General features: G+C 43.0%; 1 long non-coding RNA gene across 1 annotated transcript; it reads right to left on the bottom strand.

Annotated features, from left to right (window-relative positions):
- Nucleotides 1-463: 463 nt before the first annotated feature.
- LOC309338138 lies at nt 464-6,980 on the bottom strand. Its single transcript, XR_014154752.1, has 3 exons — nt 6,893-6,980; nt 3,415-3,535; nt 464-591 (listed from the first exon to the last, which is right to left on the bottom strand). It is a non-coding gene; the product is annotated as an uncharacterized lncRNA (long non-coding RNA).
- Nucleotides 6,981-8,594: the final 1,614 nt, after the last annotated feature.

The following is an 8,594-nucleotide window of genomic DNA, read 5'->3' as shown; positions in this document are numbered from 1 at the left end:
AAGATGGGAAGGAAGACAATTCCCTGAAGCCAGACAGCTGCTGAAATGATGGGGGGGGGGGACACACACACACCAAGAAGGACCATCTTCCCTTCAGATCAGCAGATGCAAGGTGCATACAATGTGAATATAATTCTGCTGCAACACGAACCATTCCATCAGATTTGGCCATTTGGTGCGATCTAGCTCATGTAAACAAGGTGGGAGATTTGGCAACCAAGTTCAGTGAAGTATAAATGGTAAAACATTAGAATTTGGGCTGCTCTTATTCAGAGACAACTTGCAGGGTCATAAAAGTGTCACTATCTCATCTGTGTGCTTTAGGTCCATTGGCATGTGGTTGGTACAGGGGGTGGGGAATAAAAAAGGAGTCAAAAGAAGCATTCCATAATCTTCCCATTCCCAAACATGAACAGATCCATTTCAGTCACGAAGTTGCATTACAAGTTGTTTTTATTTAGGTGGGAGGCAATGACATCTCTCTGTGTAGTAAAATCCCAAGTGTGTGGTCCATAGAAGTTTCATAGCGGCAGGAGGCAGTGAATTCCAAGTAGACCATTGAGATGTGGCCAGGCGGTCGCCAGTTAACGCCTGCACAGATAAGGAGGACACAGAGAGACATATTTTATTCTGGAAAAATTCGACTCTAGAAAGTAAATTTGGTTCATATGAAACGTACAGTCATTCCCTGACCAGCTACAGAAATGCAAAGAGGCTCATTCAGCAAATCCCCAGCTGTTAAGAGCATGTGGAAAGCCTGCTTGGATCTGACAAACGATCCATCTATTCTATCATCCTGTTCTCACAGTGGCCAACCAACTGCCTATGGGAAAACCACAAGCAGGACCTGAGCAGAGCAACATCGTCCCCTCTTGGTATTCAGAAGCTTACTGCCTCTGACCATGTAGGCAGAGCATAGCCACCATGACTAGTAGCCATGATACGGTAGCCATTGTTCAAGTAAGATGAGCGGAAGAGCACTAGATTCAGCCCACTGTTACGAATAGCCAACAGGTAATATGTTCCTGGTCCAAGTTGCATCTTCAGATGTCTAAAAACTCATGTGTTATATCATACCTTGGTATATGTCTGGCAAGGGATGACATGTACTGGAGATTTCCTAAGGATGCTTTTAGCCATTGGTTTGGTTCACAGTCTTTAGACCTTCGGGGAAATTGCTCCAGATATCTGCAATGGAGTTCCACTGCAAAGCAGAGTATTGCGGGCGTGGGAGTGGGACTGATAATCTGTGATTTATTTCTTTTTTATAAAGTGACTAATAAATGGATTATTAAGGAAAATGATCTTTATTTAGTGTACTTTTATCAAAAGTACTATCACACTGGAGGTTCTTTAGCTTCTTAAACTTTTCTTCCTTTCTCTTTCTCTATTTACTCTCTCTTTTCTCTTTCTTTCTTTTTCAATTTCTCTCTTTTAATTCCCTTTCTTCCTTTTACTTTATCTCTTCCTCTTTGTTTGTTTGTTTGTTTCTGTCTGTCTCTCTTTTGCCTCTGGGTTAATGTTTTAATTTGGATTTTTTAAAAAATATATATGAGAATAATCTTTGTATTTTTCTTTATAAACTGTATTATTATTAGTTACAGATAGGTAGCCGTGTTGGTCTGCCATAGTCAAAACAAAATAAAAAAATTCCTTCCAGTAGCACCTTAAAGACCAACTAAGTTAGTTCTTGGTTTGAGCTTCAGGTATCTGAAGAAGTGTGCATGCACACGAAAGCTCATACCAAGAACTAACTTAGTTGGTCTTTAAGGTGCTACTGGAAGGAATTTTTTTATTTTGTTTTGTATTATTATTGTTATTTTTTAAAAAGTACATCCCTTCAATTTTTACCATAAAAATCAATAATCATAATCATAGATACATATGTATATAACCTGCATTGAATCAGCAAGGGGTCTTGATTTGCTATTGTTTAACGATAGTAAAGAGAAAACTATTTCCACCAAATTAGGCTGCTGAAATAAATCAATCTAACCAGAAGTGCATTCTTTTTGTCCTTCCACCAGCAGTTGAAAATTTTCTTATTCCAACAGGCTTTGGGGGGTTCATTGTTTTCATGAAAGGACTACTACTATGATGTTTTTACTGTAATTATCTCTATGTTTATATATTCTATATTCAGTGATACCTTGGTTTTCGAACACAATCTGTTCTGGAAGAGCATTTAAGTTCTGAAACGTTAAAAAAACCAAAGCATTTACTTATGGAAAACTCGGTACAGAAGCCACGTGGCACTTTCGACTTCCGAAAAGTGTTCGGTGACTGAAGCATTTACTTCCAGGTTTACGGTGTTCGAAAACCAAAACGTTTGTCAATAGAGACGTTTGAAAACCGAGGTACCACTGTATTGTAATTCTATTACAGTTTAATTGCTTCTTAATAATCCCTTCTCAATGTTTTTAGCTGTTTCTATTTCATTTGTAAGCCACCATGAATCCCTGCCATGGAAAATGGTGGGAGAGAGCTAATGATAATAATAATAATAATAATAATAATAGGAGGAGGAGGAGGAGGAGGAGGACTATGAGTTCAGTTCAGTTCTGGTGCTCAAAACACCTTCTGAGCTCAAGATTCTTTAATTCTAAGCGTATGATTTTTCCACCCAGCTCTCATTGGTAGATTATGGTGTTCTAGTAAAAAAAAAAAAAGTACTGCCAAAACTTAAAATCTGCCCACCCTGTCATAATAATAATAAAAAAAATAATTTATTTATACCATATTATTTATGGTGTGCATTCAGGTTCTGTGGGGGACACAGCTGTGGGACTCGTGTCTGTCCCATGAGAAGCACAACAGAGAATACATCCAAAACTATTTTGTGGCTGTTCACATTACATTTATTTATTTTTTTGCTTTTCCCACAGACACAGGAAGGTAACCCCAAGTGGTTCTAGCAACAGGTAAATTGTCTTCCACGGCAACCACTACACCATTACTGAACTCTCTGGGGAATCCCTGAAAAACTTCAGAGTACCACAGTTCAGAAACTATTGCTCTAGGCTTTCCAAAGTTTTCTAAGTTGGATATTAGCTAATGGGCAATGAGAGAGTTGACTCAAATGCATGGATGCTGTCTTCCATACAGTGGCGTAGCGTGGGTTGTCAGCACCCGGGGCAAGGCAAGTAATTTGCACCCCCTAACCCGTGGATTTGCGCCCCCTAACCCTACCCCTAACCCTAACCCCCAGATGTTGCGCCTGGTGTGGCCGGCCCCCCCTGCACCCCCCACGCTACGCCACTGCTTCCATAAATTCACTTGGAGGCAGTCTGCTTTTCACTGGCAAACAGGGGTGCCAAGTTGAATACTGATGGGCACTGAAGGGATCATGACCCTGGCTCCTACGTTTGCAAACATGTGCCTTGTTCTCTTTCAGTCAGAGATCTTTGCTCTCACCTGCAGCAGGCAATCTTTCTAGCACAATTCCCGATGCGCTTGTAGTCACCAGGACATCTGCGCCTCACACATTTTCCATGGGCTTCACGACACTGCTTGGCATTACCGATTTTAGAAAATCCTGCAGACACAAAGAGACACAAAATCAAGTTGGAGCAGAACTGAGCTCTTTGCAGTTTGAGGCTTCGGCATAAACAGACCAGCATTTCCTATTATTTTAGCATTGCCAAGTACGACATAGTCAATTTTATTTATTTAGCTTGTATGGTAAAACTAGGGATGTTAGAGAAGTCTGGTGAAAACAGAAACGGAAGCAGAAATTGCCAATGTTCATTCATTTACCTCATTCTAGAATGGAAACCATTCCAACTTAGGGTTGCCGTATTTCAAAAAGTGAAAATCTGGACACAAAAGTTGTTTCTGAGCTATTTTTAAGGAAATTTGCCAAAATAATAATAATAATAATAATAATTTATTATTTGTACCCCGCCCATCTGGCTGGGTTTCCCCAGCCACTCTGGGCGGCTTCCATAAAAACCAGAAATACACTAAAATATCACGGATTAAAAACTTCCCTGAACAGGGCTGCCTTAAGATGTCTTCTGAATGTCAGGTAGTTATTTATCGCTTTGACATCTGATGGGAGGGCGTTCCGCAAGGCGGGTGCCACTACCGAGAAGGCCCTCTGCCTGGTTCCCTGTAGCTTTGCTTCTCGTAATGAGGGAACCGCCAGAAGGCCCTCGGCGCTGGACCTCAGCGTCCGGGCAGAACGATGGGGGTGGAGATGCTCCTTCAGGTATACTGGGCCGAGGCCGTTTAGGGCTTTAAAGGTCAACACCAGCACTTTGAATTGTGCTCGGAAACGTACTGGGAGCCAATGTAGGTCTTTCAAGACCGGTGTTATGTGGTCTCGGTGGCTGCCCCCAGTCACCAGTCTAGCTGCCGCATTCTGGATTAGTTGTAGTTTCCGAGTCACCTTCAAAGGTAGCCCCACGTAGAGCGCATTGCAGTAGTCCAAGCGGGAGATAACTAGAGCATGCACCACTCTGGCGAGACAGTCCGCGGGCAGGTAGGGTCTCAGCCTGCGTACCAGGTGGAGTTGGTAGACAGCTGCCCTGGATACAGAATTGACCTGCGCCTCCATGGACAGCTGTGAGTCCAAAATGACTCCCAGGCTGCGCACCTGGTCCTTCAGGGGCACAGTTACCCCATTCAGGACCAGGGAGTCCTCCACACCAGCCCGCCCCCTGTCCCCCAAAAACAGTACTTCTGTCTTGTCAGGATTCAACCTCAATCCATTAGCCGCCATCCATCCTCCAACCGCCTCCAGGCACTCACACAGGACCTTCACCGCCTTCACTGGTTCTGATTTGAAAGAGAGGTAGAGCTGGGTATCATCTGCATATTGATGGACACCCAGTCCAAACCCCCTGATGATCTCTCCCAGCGGCTTCATATAGATGTTAAAAAGCAAAACAATAAACACTTCTGACATGGGTTGACAGACGCCCGGGTTTCCCCAGATATTTTTACTGATTTTTGGAAAGTCCACACAGGCACCATTTCTGACGGACAAATCCCGGATATGTCTGGGAAATCCCAGACATATGGCAGCCCTATTCCAACCAATATGATAGATAGATAGAATATTTATTTGCATCGGCTACTAGCCATAGCAATAAAGTAAAATGTACTGAAGATAGAGGTAAAAACCTAACCATAAAAATACATTTTCGGGGTTTACATCAATATTCAAATAATAGATCTTATTCTCATTGCCCCAGCTTGCACTTTTTGCTGTCACCTGATCATCTTGATCTGCTAAAAGAAAGGACACAGTAGCAATGGTTGAGTGACCCGGCTTGGACAATAATAGAGGGCTAATAACCTCACTCCTCAAATCCTTATAAAGAGTGCAAGCCAGAAGCACATGAACCACTGACTCAATACAGTGGTACCTCGGGTTAAGTACTTAATTTGTTCCGGAGGTCCGTTCTTAACCTGAAACTGTTCTTAACCTGAAGCACCACTTTAGCTAATGGGGACCTCTTGCTGCTGCCGCACGATTTCTCTTCTCATCCTGAAGCAAAGTTCTTAACCTGAGGTACTATTTCTGGGTTAGCGGAGTCTGTAACCTGAAGCATCTGTAACCTGAAGAGTATGTAACTCGGGGTACCACTGTACTTCCATCTCCACAGGGACCTAACCGTTTTCCAGTGGAATTTTTGGAAATCGACCCTCAAGTGCAGCCGAAGGCAGTATATTCAATCCTGCGAAAGTGAAAGCACACCTGTATTTTGGAATTGTTAAATTTTGCAAATAGGGTGCCAAAGTGTCAAAATGACTAGGTGGGAAATAATCATACCATGGACGAAATTTCCTTATTGTGGCCAGGTTATTCTGTCGCTCGATATGATATAGGCGCTGTCTGATTAAATTATTTGCTTTACTGAAGCCCTGTGTTAGTAGCTGCTGTGGTGATAAACCAGAAAAGTAAAGCTTTTGATTGACAATTTTAGTCCAAGCACTCTCATGCTTGTTATTTACTGTTGTTGTTGCTTTCAGTCTGTCCACATTAGATAACGGATCACATCCCACCCATCCCATTTGCACTGAGATTCTTTGCATTGAGAAAAAAAATGGGATAGAATAACACAATGGCAACATAACTTACCTAATTTATGCAATTATGGAAATTTGCTCCAACAGGCAGCAAGATGGTGTTGCTGGACTACAACTCCCATCAGCTGCAGACAGTTGTCCAATGGTCATGGCATATGGGAGGTGGAGTGCAGCAACATCTGGAGGACCACAGACTCCCTGCTAAATGACAGAGAAATGTAACAAGTGAAGCTTCCCCCACCATTTAATTTTCACACCAGGAAAAGCTTCAGCTTCTAAATTTCTGCAAGCTAGACTCACTGCATATGTTTGCAAGGACTTGTCCAAGACTGAGCCATGGCTTAGTGGTCAAGGATTTGCCTTGCAAACAGAAGGTGCTGGGTTCAATCTCCAGGTAGGGCTAGGAGAGACTCCTTCCAGATATCCTGGAGAGCCACTACCACTCAGTGTAGACAATAATGAGCTAGATGGACCAATCGTCAGTAGAAGACAGCTTCCTATGTTCCTAAGACAGGAGCTCCTTCCCATTCCACAATCAGAAGCTTCTGGGCTAACAACTGAATCTTACTTCAACACTGGTAGCAAGATAGTGTTCCCAACTGCACCTCAGGCATCAGGATATACTAGGCAGCAGCAGAGGAGAATGACTATGGGCCTCAGGAGGAACACCTGGGAGCTGTTGTTGATGCCTCCAGAATTTGTGAATATCCTCATACAGTCTCATCTTCATCCTGTCCTCTACCAAAAGTTCTTACCTGCTTCTTGTCCACATGGGAGTAAGTCCCATCAAATCACACTTGATTTTCACAGAGTTTATACAGAGACAAGGGTTTTTTTAAAAAAAATATGACATTACCTGGAACCACCAGCATCATCATGCAGAGAAGCCCAAAAACAAGGTGAAGGAGCCTCATGGCTGAAGGTTCAACTGCAATCTACCACCACTGGCAATCTGAGATGGAGAGGGGATGTGATGCGGATATTTAAAGGCTTCTAGAGATGGTGACATACCAGGTTGTTGCAAAAAGGGGAAATCCAGACTTGGTTTTGCAAGCTCTTCATGTCAACAACCTGAGGCCATTTCACAGACCCAGCATTTCACCATGTTAGGGGCAACTCCAATGAACTACTAGTTCACATTAGAGGACTACATTAGAGGTGGAGATCTCCCTTAGCATTCCCATCTTGATATTTTACAATGCATCTTGATATTTTACAACCCATCTTGATCATTTTTTAAAGAGATGTAGGGAATGTCATCAGACTAAATGTTCTATAGAAGTTTAACCAGTCCCAAAGATTTCCAACAAAGTCTCAGCACTACAAAGATGTAGAGATGGCCACCAACTTGGATGGCTTCAGAAGAGGATAAACAAATAATAGTAATAATAATAATAATAATAATAATAATAATAATAATAATAATAATATCATCTTATTATTTCTACCCTGCCCATGTGGCTGGGCCTCCCCAGCCACTCTGGGCAGCTTCCAACAAAATATTAAAATACAGTAATGCATCAAACATTAAAAGTTTCCCTAAACAGGGCTGCCTTCAGATGTCTTCTAAAAGTCTGGTAGTTGTTGTTCTCTTTGACATCTGGTGGGAGGGCGTTCCACAGGGCGGGTGCCACTACCGAGAAGGCCCTCTGCCTGATTCCCTGTAACCTGGCTTCTTGCAGTGAGGGAACCGCCAGAAGGCCCTCGGAGCTGGACCTCAGTGTCCGGGCAGAATGATGGGGGTGGAGACGCTCCTTCAGGTATACTGGACCAAGACCATTTAGAGCTTTAAAGGTCAGCACCAACATTTTGAATTGTGCTTGGAAACATACTGGAAGCCAATGTAGGTCTTTCAAATGATGGGGGATAATGTCTACTGACCCTAAGGACCATGTACTCCCTCCATTTTCAGATACAGTTTGCCTCTGAATACCTATTGTTGGGAATTGCAAGTGGCAAGAGTGCCATTGCTCTCAGGTCCTCCTTACAGGCTTCCCATGGGCATTCAGTTGGTCATTGTGAGAACAAGATCCTGGTCTAGATGGGGCTTTGGCAGGGCTCTTCTTGTGTTCTTATTTTGTTCATAAAATTCCTAACCACCATCGCCGCCACCCCCACCCGCCTTCGCCATAAGGTGCTTGGGTTCTTAATGGAATCAGTAAAAACAGAACGGCAAAGGTCACAGCAAAGGGACCTAACAGGAAACCAGCTGAAAGATGGGGTTATCTCAAAACTTTTTTGCCCTTTTTATGCACTCAATGACCTCCAGGAATGCCCTCAACCTCTGTTTCTATGGCCCAGAGCTACTGCTGGGGATTTGCAATGCAACTTCCAAAGAACTGGTATGCACCAACTGGCTAGAGCAAAACTGTGTTGGAACAGGATGCTGGACTAGATGGGCTAATGGCTCTTCTTATGCTCCTACAGTCTTTGCAAAAGAGTCTGGCAGGCACCTACTGTTGTCATCAAACATGTCTTGGCCCAGATTATTTATTGGACTCCAAAAGCCCAACAAATTACCTTCTAGACAGCCTATTCATTCATTGTTTTTAGGAATA

Source organism: Podarcis erhardii, assembly GCF_964252035.2.
Source record: "Podarcis erhardii genome assembly, chromosome: 3".
NCBI lineage: Eukaryota > Metazoa > Chordata > Lepidosauria > Squamata > Lacertidae > Podarcis > Podarcis erhardii.
Note: the sequence above shows the minus strand (reverse complement) of the source record. Positions and strands in the feature narration are given on the sequence as shown.